Source organism: Trichechus manatus, unplaced genomic scaffold (genome assembly GCF_000243295.1).
Source record: "Trichechus manatus latirostris isolate Lorelei unplaced genomic scaffold, TriManLat1.0 scaffold00002, whole genome shotgun sequence".
In the NCBI taxonomy this organism is placed as follows: domain Eukaryota; kingdom Metazoa; phylum Chordata; class Mammalia; order Sirenia; family Trichechidae; genus Trichechus; species Trichechus manatus.
The window spans coordinates 29379552-29395035 of record NW_004443938.1 but is presented as its reverse complement, the minus strand read 5'-3'; the positions used below and the strand labels follow the sequence as shown (position 1 = coordinate 29395035).

General features: G+C 38.9%; 1 protein-coding gene across 4 annotated transcripts in view; it reads right to left on the bottom strand.

Annotated features, from left to right (window-relative positions):
- HIVEP2 (HIVEP zinc finger 2) overlaps positions 1-15484 on the bottom strand; it is a 243284-nt gene that overhangs the window by 225901 nt on the left and 1899 nt on the right. The window contains exon 1 of one of the 4 annotated variants that reach the window (XM_023729581.1): positions 14625-14779. The exons of the other annotated variants lie outside the window; for them this stretch is intronic. The gene's annotated coding sequence lies outside the window, so the exon portion shown is untranslated. Of the gene's footprint in view, positions 1-14624; positions 14780-15484 lie in introns of those variants that run through there. 4 annotated transcript variants of the gene reach the window in all.

Here is a 15484-nt window from a genome sequence, read left to right as displayed (position 1 = left end):
CCTACATCTTGTATGTACTAGAATCTCAATAATTACATTTGTTAAAATAAACATATATTACATTATCATATATTACAGCTCTGTTCCATTGGTTACCTATCTAAAATATCTCAGGAAGCATGTCTAGGCCTCTTTTGTAAAATATTTCAAATCAGGCCATCTTCTGGAGAGTAGCTGGAGATAATTTATTTTTGAGGATTCATAAACAAAAGCCGGAACATGATCAACCCGTTCCCCAAAGAAATTAATAAAATACATCATATGATGCCCAACTGAAGGAACCAGGAATATTTAGCCTGGAGAAAGGAATACTCAAGGTGAATATGACCACTATCTTTTAAATAAATGTAGGACTGTCATACAAGGCAGTGTTCCGAGTAGTCCGAGTGGACTCAACTGCTGATAGATGAAAGAGTCCAAGAGTGCAATGGGCCACCCTGAGAAAGAAAGAGGTGTTTAAGGAGAGACTGAATGCAGGCGGTCCTAGGGGAAAGATTTCTCTCTCAGTTGGCGGTTAAAGGATGCCTCCAATAGCTTACCTAACCCTAACATTCTATGAAAGACTTCACATTGCAAAGTGTCATCTCATCATTTTACAAGTCAAAATCAATACATCAGAACCTCAGGCCTAAGCAAATTAATCAGCATAATTTAAATAAGTCATCACTGGCAATACTCCAAATTGTATCTGAATGACAGGAAGAAGGACAACTTTTCACAAAATGCTAGACTAATACTGAAGATGCAGCCTGCACTAAACCAAGTTCTGGCCCATCTAGAAAAAAAGCAAGGGGAAAAGGTCACACTGAATAAGGCCACAGGCTATTCGCATATTCCAAAAGACCCTCAAAATCTCAGTTCTTCCTTCCTCCCTCTTCTCCCTCTTCTTTTTTTGGAAATATTTACATGTCAAACATAAGAACAGTAGTTTGATTTACACAACTGTGTGCACATGTACATTTTGAGACACGTCTTAAGCCAAAACCCATTGGTTCAAATATCATAAATGCTCAATGTATTTTCAGGCATTGTTTGCTTTTTCAGCTATAAGAAGGTTCAGTATAGCCACAGCAAGCTTCAATGGCACACAAACTTTGTTATTAATTTCAAAATGTCTTCTGTTTGGTTCTCATTGCACCCATTCCATACCATCATCCATCAGAATATAGAAAAAGAAAGACAAATGAGCAGGACAATTTCTTCACAATTTAAATTCCTGGAGTTATTTGCTAAGACTTAAGAGTTTTCCAAATCAACTGTTAATACCCACCATGACTATTTTCAGATTTCTTTAGGCTGAACATTAGCAAACTTCCACCAAACGTGGCCAAAAATCAACTGATGACTGAACAAATTTGAGTTTGTCCATTAGAAAATCTAATCTCTGACAGTGTCCAATTATTTGTTATAGTCTATATTCTCAGCTGATTCATTTTAAAAGGTCCTTTGGAATATTCTCAGCCACTTGGCCCATTTTAAAAATTACACTTGATTAAATCTGGACACCAAGTTTACCACGAATATTACTGAGGTCATTTGAAGAAGTAAGCCAATTACAAATTCAAAAAGCAAATGTCTTTGTATTCTTTTTCTTCTGGCTAAATATGGGTGTGGCCATCTCAATATATTTTTACACACGTGTGTAAATGACCTACACAAAATTTATATCCATCAGAGGATATTACAACAAGCTATGGAGTTGCTGACCATTATCTTCCTGAAAACAATCACATACGCCTGTAATAAATTACATCAATAGCAGGCAATTATCTCAAGAACACTCTACTAACCCCTGTCACGAATGTATTGCTGTGTATCAGATTTTTTTCAACAATTGAATTATTCTCAAAATGTACCGTTACTTCACATACTAAAAATAGCTACTCCAATTCTCTTGTGTTACTCTGCTTTATTCCCAGGAGGTAAGACAGTGCTATAAACAATGCTTCATTTTTAAAGAGGAAGAAATAATGAAATGTAACAGAGGAACAGCCACTTGGCCTGAACCATTTTGAAAATCAATAATGAGGCAAGCAATAAACTAGTGGGGTCAGGATTTAGTCTTCCATTCTGGTGTCCTTTACAGGCTAGGGTCTAACAAGCACATCCTCACAACATGGACAGAAAAGAAACCTGAAATATCCTCATTTTATCCAAAAACTCTATGTTTCTCCCAACATAAATTTTGACACATGGCTCCTGACAAGAAAATAAATTGATTGGTAATAACCCTGTATTTTTCCCTTGCTTAGAGGAGTAGGGATTACTCCAAATGTAAGCATCAGGAGACGAAAGAAAAATAAAGTTTGGTAATTGTTCATGGGTAATTAGAAGCTTAACTGCACATGACCTACCCACGAAGTATTGGGCCAACCATCAGGACTGTCCCACGAGGCATGGCTGCATTGCAAAGACAGAAGATTTCATCACTAGCTTTGCATGAGAGGAAGTGGACAGATTCACCCCCAGCCTTTCCTCCATTTTTCTTTGCCTTCATAGGGCAAAGGTGTGTAATGGAAGAAAAGAATACACTCCCTCCTTTATGTCTAACTCATCTAAGCAGGCCAGCCAAGGAACAACTCTCACGCCCAACCCCATGAGCCATGATCACCTTCATACAGCTTTCTCTTCTCAGAACCCTGAAGAAAATACTGCTAAAGAAAACTGTCCTATATGGAAGAACTCCAGTTCAACTATAAACCTCCCTACTCAACTGTAGGAAAAAAATTACCTCAACATGGCTCGATCTGTTTACTTGCTGGAAAAAAAAATGGTAAATGCAGAGCCCAGGAAGGCCGTGACTGCAGTGGTAAGAGGTGTTTGTGATTGTTGGATGGATAGGTAGAGGCAAGAAGCACTTAAGAGTGAGCAGTTTGATGGACTCTGGCTATGGATCAAAGGCTAACTTGGACTTTATCCACACTGAGGACTTCCCTCACTTGGCTCTGATGACCCCCATCTTACAGTGTGTCAGAATGTCTTTTCTTATCATTTATACTGTAAGCATCTTGAGAATTAAGACTTTACACATTAACCAACAATTTATTGTGTGTCTCTCTCATAATTTAATTACATAAAACTAGTACATTTTTAAAAACTATCTTACTATATATATATATCTTTAATAAGCAATATTTTCATTAGTGATTAATAAGTTATACAATTCTTTTTTTTTTAACTGTTATTGGAGAGACCCCCTATAAAAGTAGGGGTTCCTGAAAACACCGTAAAATGGTAGAGAGACTGAACTTACCATAACAAGTTTCTGAATTAATCCATTAGAATGTAAACTCCACGAGGGCAGGGACTTTTTTTTTTTTTTTTTACTATTTTGCTCAAGATGAATCCCTGGAGTCTAGAACAGCACCTTATCCAAAGTAGACACTTAATAAATATTAATAAATTAGCTAATAATTTTTTTTTAAGTCAGCAGTTCCATGAACACTCCAGTTCTGCCTCCTAAGCAGATTCAAGGCTCTTCAAATAAACATTAGTTCTCTGGCTTATGCAATTTGTGTAGATGTTCAAGCTGGGGTAATTCAGGTCCCAAAGTCTATTCTTAGACCCAAAACTCCCAAATGATTATCCACAGAGAGCCAAAGAATGTAGTTCACTTCATCAGTGTCGCACTGGCTGAGCTGAATGAGAAAACCCCCAAATTTCAACTGATATTTCCATGTGCTAAATGTTGAAAAACGTATGGATTCTGAAATTGTTCCTTAAACTATTTCAATCAAGAGTTTAATAAAACATAACATGTTTAAGAAATATTTTACTGTCACAATAACTTGAGCTCTTTGTGTTTTTCTTTTAGTCTAATCCCTTCCTACTAATAGTCATAGCTACCAGATACTAAATGCTAGTTGAGATTGGTACACACATGCTCACAAAAATTTCACAATCACCCTTAGATAGGTATGATCCTGCTCCTTTTCTAACCTCAGAGAGGTTAAGTGACTTCCTGAGTTCCCCAAGCCAGTGGCAGAGCTGGAATTCACCTAGTTAAGTTACATCTTACTTCAAATCTCTAGGCTCTTAACTCCTAAACTACCTTTCTACCTGACTGGGGCACATCCACATACTGCTGGAGGAACATTGTGCTAAGTGATAACAATGGCAATTTTTTTTTTTTTAACTTTTGAAATAATTTTTGCTGTGAAAGCAAATTCCTTCTGCTGCGTGAAATGGTGAAAAGACTGTGTTTTCATAGTCAAATAGCCCTAAGTTCAAATCCTGCTTCACCAATGACTAGCAGTGTTCTTGTAAAAATCATTTAACCTGAGTCTCAGTTTCCTTAAGGGTAAATAGGCAGATAATAATACCCATTCTGCTCAGGGTTGTTGTGAAAAGTAAGTGAGCAAATGTACGTTTAAATGCCTGGTATGGAGCCTGGCACAGAGTAAGTGCTCTTTAAGCATAAATTCCCTTCCTTCTAACGGATTTGCTAAATTGGCACTGTGTTGATTCTTTTAAGTGTTTAGTTCATCCTTATACTACCACAATTACATATAATAATTACATATAATACCATAATTACAGAATATAATGACATTGTATTCTCTATAACTAAAAACCACCACTCATCTATCAGTTTGTTGTACTGTGGTAGCTTGTGTGTTGCTGTGATGCTGGAAGCTATATCTCCAGTAATTCAAATACCAGCAGGGTCACCCATGGTGGACAGGTTTCAGCAGAGCTTCCAGACTAAGACAGACTAAGAAGAAGGAACTGATGAACTACTGAAAAAAATAGGCCAGCGAAGGTTTTATGGATAGTAGTAGAACATTGTCTGATATAGTGCTGGAAGATGAGCTCCTCAGGTTGGAAGGCATTCAAAATAATGACCGGAGAAGAGCTGTCTCCTCAAAGTAGAGTCGACCTTAATGACATGGATGGAGTCAAGCTTTCAGGACCTTCACTGCTATTGTGGCACAACTCAAAATGAGAAGAAACATCTGCAAATGTCCATTAGTAATCAGAACGTGAAGTGTATGAAGTATGAATCAAGGAAAATTGGAAGTTTTCAAAAATGAAATGGAACTCTTGAAAATTTATATCCTAAGCATTAATGAACTGAAATGGACTGGTATTGGCCATTGTGAATCGGACAATCATACTGTCTACTATGCTGGGAATGACAAATTGAAGAAGAACAGTGTCACATTCATCATCAAAAAGAACATTTCACAATCTATCCTGAAGTACAATGCTGTCAATGACAGGCTATCCATGAGCCTATAAGGAAGATGAGTTAATACAACTATTATTCAAATTTACACACCAACCACCAATGCCAAAAATGAAGAAATTGAAGATTTTTACAACTTCTGCAGTCTGAAATTGATCAAACATGCAATCAAGGTGCACTGATAATTACTGGTGATGGGAATGTCAAAGTCGGAAACAAAGAAGTATCAGTAGTTGGAAAACGTGGCCTTGGTGAGAGAAATGACATGGAAGATAGCATGATAGAATTGTGCAAGACTAATGACTTATTTATTGGAAACACCTTTCTTCAACAACATAAATGGCAACTATATACGTGGACCTCCCAGGATAGAATACACATGAATCAAATCGACTATATCTGTGGAAGGAAACAATGGAGAAGCTCAATATTATCAGTCAGAACAAGGACAGGGGCTGACTGAGGAACAGATCATCAATTACGCATATGCAAGTTCAAGTTGAAGCTGAAGAAAATTAAAAGAAGTCCATGAGAACCAAAGTACAACCTCTGATATATCCCACCTGAATTTAGAGACCATCTCAAGAACAGATTTGAAATACTGAACACTAATGACTGATGACCAGACGAGCTGTGGAATGACATCAAAGACATCATACATTAAAAAGACATGAAAGAAAGAAAAAAAACAAAATAGATGTCAGAAGAGGCTCTGAAACTTGCTCTTGAAGGTAGAGCAGCTAAAGCGAAAGGAGGAAATGATGAAGAGCTGAACAGAAGACTTCAAAGGGCGGCACAAGAAGACAAAGTAAAATATTATAATGACATGTGCAAAGACCTGGAGATGAAAAACCAAAAGGGAAGAACACACCTGGCATTTCTCAAGCTGACAACTGCTGAAGAAAAAATTCAAGCCTCGAATTGCAGTACTGAAGGATTCTATAGGGAATTTCAATTCCCTTATATGCACGCAAAAGCTGGACAAGGAATAAGGAAGACTAAAGAAGAACTGATGCCTGTGAATTATGGTGTTGGTGAAGAATACCGAATATGCCATTGACTGCCAGAAGAACGAACAAGTCTGTCTTGGAAGAATTACAACCAGAACGCTCCTTAGCCATGAGAATGGCAAGACTTCATCTCACTTACTTTGGACATGTTATCAAAAGGGACCAATCCTTGGAAAAGGACATCATGCTTGGTCAGCAAAACAGAAGAAGACACTCAACAAGATGGACTGACACAGTGGCTGCAACAATGGGCTCAAACGTAGTAATGATTGCGAGGATGGCGCAGGACTGGGCAGTGTTTTGTTCTGTTGTAAACAGGGTCACTATGAGTAGGAACAAACTCAATGGCACCTAACAACAATAACAACATAACTGTAAAACAGAATTTATAAACTGATAGAATATGAGTTGGATGAGGCTTTAGAGACCATCTGTTCCAATCCCTTCCATTTCCAAATGAGGTCCAAAGAACTTAAACGATTTGTTTTCAAGTTTTCACAGAAAGTTCACTGCAAAGACTGGACTAGAGCTTATATCCTCCGCACCTCCACCCTCACTACACCCCCGTTTTTGCCTCACATTACACAAGTATGGCAACACATGTAATTTTCAGACAATTAAGCAGTATAAAATAACCTCAATTTAATTGCATCCAATTAACACGCCAAATTAGCATTTCATATGTACACTATTAAACTAGTCTGGCTTCCAAAAGAAATAAAACACTGTTTCAGATAAATCCAACATTTTAGAGAACAAAGGTACTTAGACAATTTAAATTATTTTTCTATAGTTTCCCTAATATGGAAGAAGACATACTCCCCATTTTAAAAGAAATACTTTCTACAATGATCAGGATGAGAATTCAGGTGGTATTTTAGATCAAAATATTAACTCTCTCCAGGGACAAAGACTAGAAGGCAGAAGGGGACAGGAAAGCTGGTGATAGGGAACTCAAGGTTGAATAAGGACAGTGTTGACATGTAGTGGGGTTGTTAACCATTGTCATAGGGCAACGTGTGTACTAACTGTTTAATGAGAAACTATTTTGTTCTGTAAACCTTTATCTAAAGTGAGAATAGCAACACAACTGGAGGAGCATAGTCGATGTCACTGAACTGTGCACGCAGAAATTTTTGAAATGGTGTATCTTTGGCTATGTATATTTTCACCAAAAAAAAAGTTAACTCTCATTGAACACATATGATTTTCTAAGATGTGTACACGTGTGAGTGCATGCACACACGCCTGTACACATGTGCATACAGGCGTGTGTGCCTGTACAATTGTCGGTGTGTCTACATTTACCTACTGCCTAGTTTCAAAAGCCCCACATTTCTTACAGGGCTTCTGAAATCAAGGGAATCTGCCGCAATGCAAATAATAAGAGCTTCCCTGGTCTGCTTTGTTTTTCAGAGAAAATGAAACCACCAAATAAATCTTTGCCAAAAAAAAGCACTGCATTTCAAATACACTACACCACACTGTCTGGAACAGGTAGTCCCAAACTTATGACATATTTGAGTTATGATGAACCACACTTACGACCATATTTTTTTTTTTTGTACATCTTATGGTTAGTAATATGTACTACATACAATGTTGCAGCATTGAATTTGCTGGTGTTATTATTCTGAGATATTTACTCACAGATGTTCAAAGACCAGATTTATAAAGATACTGATAATAAAAGGCAATAATAATGAAAAAAAACAAAAAAAAGAGGTATTCGACTTACATCAGAACAAATTTATAACAATCATCAGAACAAACCTTGCTGTAATTCAGGGACTACCTGCATTGTCATGTTTTAGGTACAACTGGCTGCTGTTGTTTTCAGAGGCTGCTGTCCAGTTGTCCCAAGTCATGGCATCCCATGCACAATGGCATCAATTAAAGAAAGGTATTCTAATTAACCTTTAAATGAATTGCTTATCCTTCCTTATATATTTATACGTCATAATATAAATACCTTCTGATTCTAGGTATAAATACTTTTATTAATTGGTGTTTGATGGCCAACCTTCACTATTAATAGTTATGAATAGTTTCTGCAGTAAAACATTTTATAATAGGTTAAAATAATCATATAGTATTCTACGTTAACATGTTGTTCAAATTGATAATCATATCAGTCAGTCTAAGGTCTGCCATATAAATTTGTCCATGTTTAACAAAACACTTTAATCACTCTTCTATTTACTATTATTAGGGTTTTTATTTTTTGGGTTTTTTTGTTTTTTTTTTTTTTGCCTTGTTTTGTTTTGTTTTAAAAGTGCTTTTAAGATGTCCATTACTAGGGTGAAAAAAATTCCTATTGCCACTACAGTAATAACAACCTTCTCTTTTTGGACATAACAGCAATCTACTTGCCTTCTTGTCTCCAGGGAATTCATCCCATATGCCCTTTTAATCTTGCTAAAACGCAGACTTTATAGCAACACTCCCCTGCTCAAAAACCTTAGAAGTTCAGCTTCCTCAGCAGAGCTTTGTGGCCCATACAATCTGGAATCATTGTACCTTTCCAGGCTTATCCTACTCCTGAGAGTTGTCCCTATCTCCTGATATTGTCCCTATGCCCCCACCACAGATAAATAGATTATGCTGAGACCCTCTATTCCCTCTATACTTAACGAAATTCTACTCCACCCTCAAAATACAAACCAGTTGCCGTCAAGTCAATTCCAACTCATACCGACCTGACAGGACAGAGTAGAACTGCCCCATAGGGTTTCCAAGAAGTGGTGATGGATTCAAACTGCCAAACTTTTGGTTAGCAGCCAAGCTCTTAACCTCTTTGCCACCAGGGCTCCACCCTCAAGGCCCAGCCCAAAAATCACCTCCCTCCACAAAGATCCTCTAAATTTCCAGTTGGAAATGGCCACACTTCCATTTATACTTGACTTTCACTTCTAAGTTTTAATGAAGTTTATTTATAAACCACATGCTTTCTCTAGATTGTAAAGTTCTTGAAGCCAGAGATCCTTTTATCTCTCACTCATTCTGTGCCTTAAACAGAGTAGCCATTTAATAAATAATAATAATAAACCAGTTGCTGTTTAGCTGACTGATGCATGGCGACTCTATGTGTGTCCGAGTAGAACTGTGCTCCACAGGGTTTTCAATGGCTAATTTTTCAGAAGTAGATCACCAGGACTTTCTCCAGAGGTGCCTCTGGGTGGACTCAAAACATCAGCTTTGGGGTTAGCAGTGAGCACGTTAACTGTTTACCCACCCAGGGACTGAAAAAACACAACCGTTACCGTCAAGTCAATTCCGACTCATAGAGACCCTATAGGACAGAGTAGAACTGCCCCACAGGGTTTCCAAGGAGCAGCCGGTGGATTTGAACTGCCTACCTTTTGGTTAGCAGCTGAGCTCTTAACCACTCCACCACCAGGGCTCCACCCAGGGACTAGGTGGCTTTTATTGAACACTTAATATATGCCAATACATGTTTCACATTAATTATCTTGTCCATTCTGCACATGAAGAAACTGAAACTCACACAGCCAGAGCTGGGGGGCAACGCACAGTCTGAAAGCGTGGAACCACTACATACACAGACTCTTTCTGTTAACTTAATTGAATTTGTTACATTACATAAAATGTAAAACAGGGAGGAAATAAATAAAATGACACAGCTGACAAAAAGGAATATGAATCCAAGATTACATAAAGGAATGTGATTTTCAGGAACTTCTTTTCCTACTCTTCTACATCATACTCTTTTGTGTCACACTGACCATTAATCACATATGGAAAATAAAAAATCAGATCTAGGTTTCTCCAAAGAGCCTGATATTGGCAATCACGTACAGAAACTGTCTGGGGAATTGAATGTTTCCTTCTTTCACCATTTGTTTAAAAAAACATACGGATGCAGCTCATGCAGAGACAAACTGGTTACTTTACACAGCAACCTTGTAAAGACTTCTGAATTGGTAGTTATTCATTAATTTAATCAATGGTACTGGCCAATCTAGTTAAATGGAGCCCAAAATTTGTATTTTTTTTTAAAAAAAACAAATTATTTATTCTTTAAAAAAATTAATTTGAAAATAATAATCTGCCGCTGAGTCCCTCAAACTAAAGTCAGCACACACAAAATCACAAAAATTTTCCAAGGGGTCGGAGACCATTGATACAGCAGCACTGTCACATGTTGTACACAAGCCTCCTCCAACTTACAGACCCTGCTCCCACAATTCCCTCTCCAATGATCTGTCTCTTACATGCCCTGATTTGCTAAGAGAAGTCCCCTTTACTCTCAAGAGCGTCCTGGTTTGGACAATCAATGATGTGGTCAGTCTGCCTTTAAGGCCTTACCCACATGGTCTGGCCTCACCTTGCTTCACCTCTCTCTGGTTCTCTGACCTCCAATCCCACTCACTGGCTTGCTTTCAATTCCTGGAAACATGGTACCACCTCCAGTCTCAGGATATGTGATTATTCCCTTTTTATTTAACACTCTCCCTCCACCCACCCACCTATTCATCCTTCAGTCTCTTCACCCCCAGGGTCAGGCCCCCCGATACATACTCTTTTGTTTCTTCCATAGCACTTACAATAAATGTTTGCTGTTAGCTCAAGTCAACCCCCCACTCATGGCAACCCCATGCACAATGGGATCAGACCGTTGTGATCCAAACGGTTCTCACGGACTAATTTTCTAAAGTAGATCACCAGGCCTTTCTTCCTATTCTGTCTTAGTTTGGAAGCTCTGCTAAAACCTGTTCAGCATCACAGCAACACTGACAGATGAATGGTGGCTGTTGTTTGAGATGCACTGGCAGGGAATCGAACCCGAGTCTCCCACATGGAAGGCAAGAGATTCTACCATTGAACCACCACTACCCTCATAACAAATGTGGTGTTACATAAACTGTTCCACCATGTGATTAATATCTGCAGCCCCACTTGAATATAAACTCCTTTTCTGGTTTGGGTCATCATTATACCCTTGATGTCAAGCACAGGACCTGACACATAGTAACTACTACTTGAATGAATGAATGAATGAATTGCATCAATCAATGAAATACCTGTCATAGTACTCTGAAGAGAGGGCTAAGATTATATGTGAGTAACAAGTCAAAAATGCTACCCCTGGGTGCTTCCTGGCCTTAAATGCAACCATCCTGTGACCCTGAAGTGACAGCCCAGGCTTGAAGGAAAACAGACTCCACTTGCTTTCTGCCCAGAACTCTCCTCAGACACAAACACCCTTTTCACCTCTTCTATCCAAAGTACTGAGCTCTTCACATTTGTCTAAATAGTTAGGCCCCAACTTTTCAGCTGATAGGAAATCTGAAGTTATGGACACTTGTAGAATAGGTCACATGTCATAGTTAATGTCTCTAACGATGGGTAGTAGGAGTACACGTTAAGATTAGCGCATATTTGGCCCAGAACAATAGTGACCCAAATATCAGGCTGTTCTGATTCTATTCTAAATGCAGTTGTGAAACTAATATAAGTCTGTGTCTATCTAAATGCCAGAATCCATGGTCCATCTCAGAGAAGCAAAGATTGTACAGACCAAGTAAGCTAAATTAGAAGATTTTGGAGTTGAATCACAACAGATAAAATGCTATTTTCCCATATTACTTAGAACCATTTCAGAGCTACAAATACTGATTTACAACCTCTTTTTGTTGTTGTTAGCTTTGTCATAAGTAGCATAGGAAGCAAAGCTTTTGATTGCACAATGTGATCAAATACTAAGAACAAACAGAAAATTATGCTACTTCTCATATAATTTCCTTCAAATAAACACAATCTAATTTTCATGAAGTTTCCCCCATTTTCCTTCAATTCTCTGTGTTCATCCACGGCTTCAAACATTGTGAAGCCTACAGGCTTTGTGGCACAACCTTCACTTGAATATCACTACAATTTTCCTCAATTTTAATGAAGAGTCTGCCCAGGTGGTTAAAGGAAACACATATACTATGGATGGTTTGAAGTTCCTTGTGAAACCTGACGTCTACTAGGTTAAGTTAGTAAACTTCTCCTGTTCTTCTTTTTTCTTTTAATATCACTTTTAAAATTGCAATACTCACATGCCAAGTTTTAGCCAATAAATTTATGAACTAGAATCTTATCACTGGATTTTCAGGTGGAGATTTAAATGATCAACCATTTCTCCATCTACAAGACAAATGTATAGACCAACAGAATTTCACTGATGCTGACTATGTATCAAAACGTAAAACAGTGTTTACTGCTAACAAATTTAGATTAGTGACTTGTCTGATCCTCAGCCATAGGTTTGCTCATCTTTCCTTATTGTATTAGTAATCACATCAGATATTAAATTATTTTACATTCTAATGTATTACACTTTGATTCATGCCAAATAACATTCTCTATAGATCTTTAAAACTATTTTTGCTATATAGAGGCTTTCAAATTAATTTCACCTAATTACTGATGATAACTCAAAAATTTAAAACCAACACAAATAAACTGCTTGCTATTTGTTGTTGCTGCTGTTAAATTAAGACCTGCTTTTTTTTTAAATGGCAGATTTTTAAATAAGATTCTTCATTTTAAATTGAATCTGCATAAAAGATTGAACCTGGTTTTCTGAATAGTGACAAAGCACCAAAAGTGCAAGCATACACATGTAGCATTATTCCACAAGGAATGCCTGCATACATGTTGTCCTCTGTTTTGTTTTCATAGTAACAAGGTTTACAAACACACCTCATGTAAAAGGAAGCTGATCAGTCAAAAGACTCTGCTGGCTAGCCTTTCAATGTAGTGAAACAACATGATTTCATTATGTGATAATATATACATAGCAAATGTACTTTCATATTCTATATAAATAGAAATATATAAATTCTTAATCTACTTTAACATATTTTATCAAAGATCTCCACAAGGATCTAGTCAGTTAAAAATCAGTTAAATTTAAAAGTCTGAATATCATTAATATACTACCATTCCCAAAGTTGTCCCCAAATCAATCTCACATCAATTTAATCTTAAATATCCTCATATAAATATAAGCAGTTTCTAATAAAACCAATCAAATAAAACACAATCAGTATAACAGAAATATAGTGCCCTACATTAGCTAATTTTCTGTTTTATACTTCATTAAAAAAAAGAAACTGTCTCAATTTTCAGAAGATTCACCATTGCAATATCATAATTTTCTGCATATAGGAAATAAACTGTATAGTCTAAACCTAGTGGTCAAAAGGGATTATGACACCTAAAGCACACTATTATTACGTGGATGTTTCTAAATACCTTTCACTTCAAAATAAAAATGCACAATTCTCAGCTGGTACTGTGACTTCTTAGTGTTCAACAGGAATTTTCTCCTAAGAACGAAAATGGTATCCCCTTTACTCACACGGAGTACATTTCTGTTTTGATAAACTATTTGGCCTATATCCTAAAATCAAACCTAATCTATTCATCGCACAATCTACTTGGTTAAAATCTTGGCACTTTTAAAGGTGAAAAAGCAATCAGGCATTTGCAAATTCACACACATATATCTACATATATGCATACATATGTATATATATGCAAATATTTAAAATAACTTGGTTTCCTCAAGGACAAAAAACACCAAATATCACCGAAAGAAATGTTTCTAATAAAGTTAAATGGCCTTTTTCTAGGATGACAGATCACTGCAGATTTAATTAAAATGGATCTTATTAATATTTCAGGTAATTACTGGGCTTGATTATGCACTACAAAAGAAACAACTGTACTGAAGAGAAAAATCAATAGCCCTTGACTAAGGCTCTGAGTACGCTAGAAAAACACAGTTCTCTTGTGAATTATTGAGGTCTAGCTTCTGGAGGGGGAGGGGAGTACCAATATTTATTTGGAGGTAAATCGAGTTATTTTTAAAATGGCAGAAAAGGAAGGAGAAAAATCCGTTCAAATTTTCCATTATAACGAAAGTACCGGAAACAAGTCTTTTAATGTTCATTTTAGGCCTAAATAACTGTGCAAAGAATGAGGCTTTTGCAATGTCTGTTGCACACACAGCTTCCTGTGTGAATTCTAAGGCATTACAGGTGTCCTAAGGCCTCCAATGAAATCTATAATCAGGGGCTTCCTCTGGTCCCCTCAGAGCCATCCGCACTGCCCCCAGCCCCGCACACATTAGTGCCTGTCTGCTCCGAATATCTTAATTAAGAACCGTACCTCTTTCTCAGCACTCCCAAGGTTAAAGTACCCACTTTGCCTCCGCTTAGCAAGTCAAAGCGTTCCTATTAGAGAGGACTAGTTCCTGCAGTCCTTTTTAGTTAGCTACTTTCAAGTCAGAGAGGAGAGTGAGGAACCACTTGAAGAAAACCCTTCTTCCTCTTCTCTTTCCCCCCCTCCCGGGAGCCAAGTCCCTGAAGGACAACACCCACGAACGCTTCTTGACCTTCCATCCCCCTTACCCAATGTGGGCTTGGAGGGCTGGGGTCGCATTTTCTCGTGTCCTCTGCTGCACTGGATGTGTTATGTAAGGGACAGAACGCGGGAGGCACATGCGTATAAAACGCACCCATCTGCGATAACAGCTGGGGTGGCAGAGCTGAACTGGAGTCTCCCCCACCAAGAAGACAAACACCCCCACACATACATCAACCCCCCCCCCCCCCCCACACACACACACACAGAGCAGTGCTTTCCTGTCTCACCCCCACCGGTCAAAGACGCATAGAATGGAAAGGCGGGGGGAAGGGGGGGAAGGGAGGTGAGCGAGGAGGAGGAGCGGCGGCAGCACATCTGCTTTGATAGCAGCCGGCAGAGCCGCCGCGGCAGAGAGCCCCTCGTTAACCCCCTTCCTGTGGCTGCACCACGTCATGGAACATTCCCGGAACGGGCCAACGTTCCACCCACTTCAGGGAACAGACATAAAGGCGCAGACCCAGCTCCCCACAGTGCACAGCCCAAACACACATGTCCCTCCCGGTCCCCGGCCAGACGCACAAACACGCATACAAACCGCCCCCACCCGCCTCCACGCGCCCTTGTCCAGCCTGCGGCGGCGGGAGCCGCGCTGCGGCCGCTGCACCCGCAAAGGCGAAGGCGCCGCCGCTGAACCTTCTACCAAGATAGTCTCCTCCTTCCTTGCTTCCTTCCTTCTCGCCTGCCTGCCTGTCTGCCTGCCTGCCTGCCTTCCTTTCTTCCTTCCTTCCTCGGGAGCAGAACGAAGTCACTGAAATGCCCACAGTACGCGCCTGCCCCGCGCACGCTCGGCCGCAGTCCCGCAGCCCGGCCCCCGCACCGCTCGGCCGTCGGTCGCCGCCGCCCC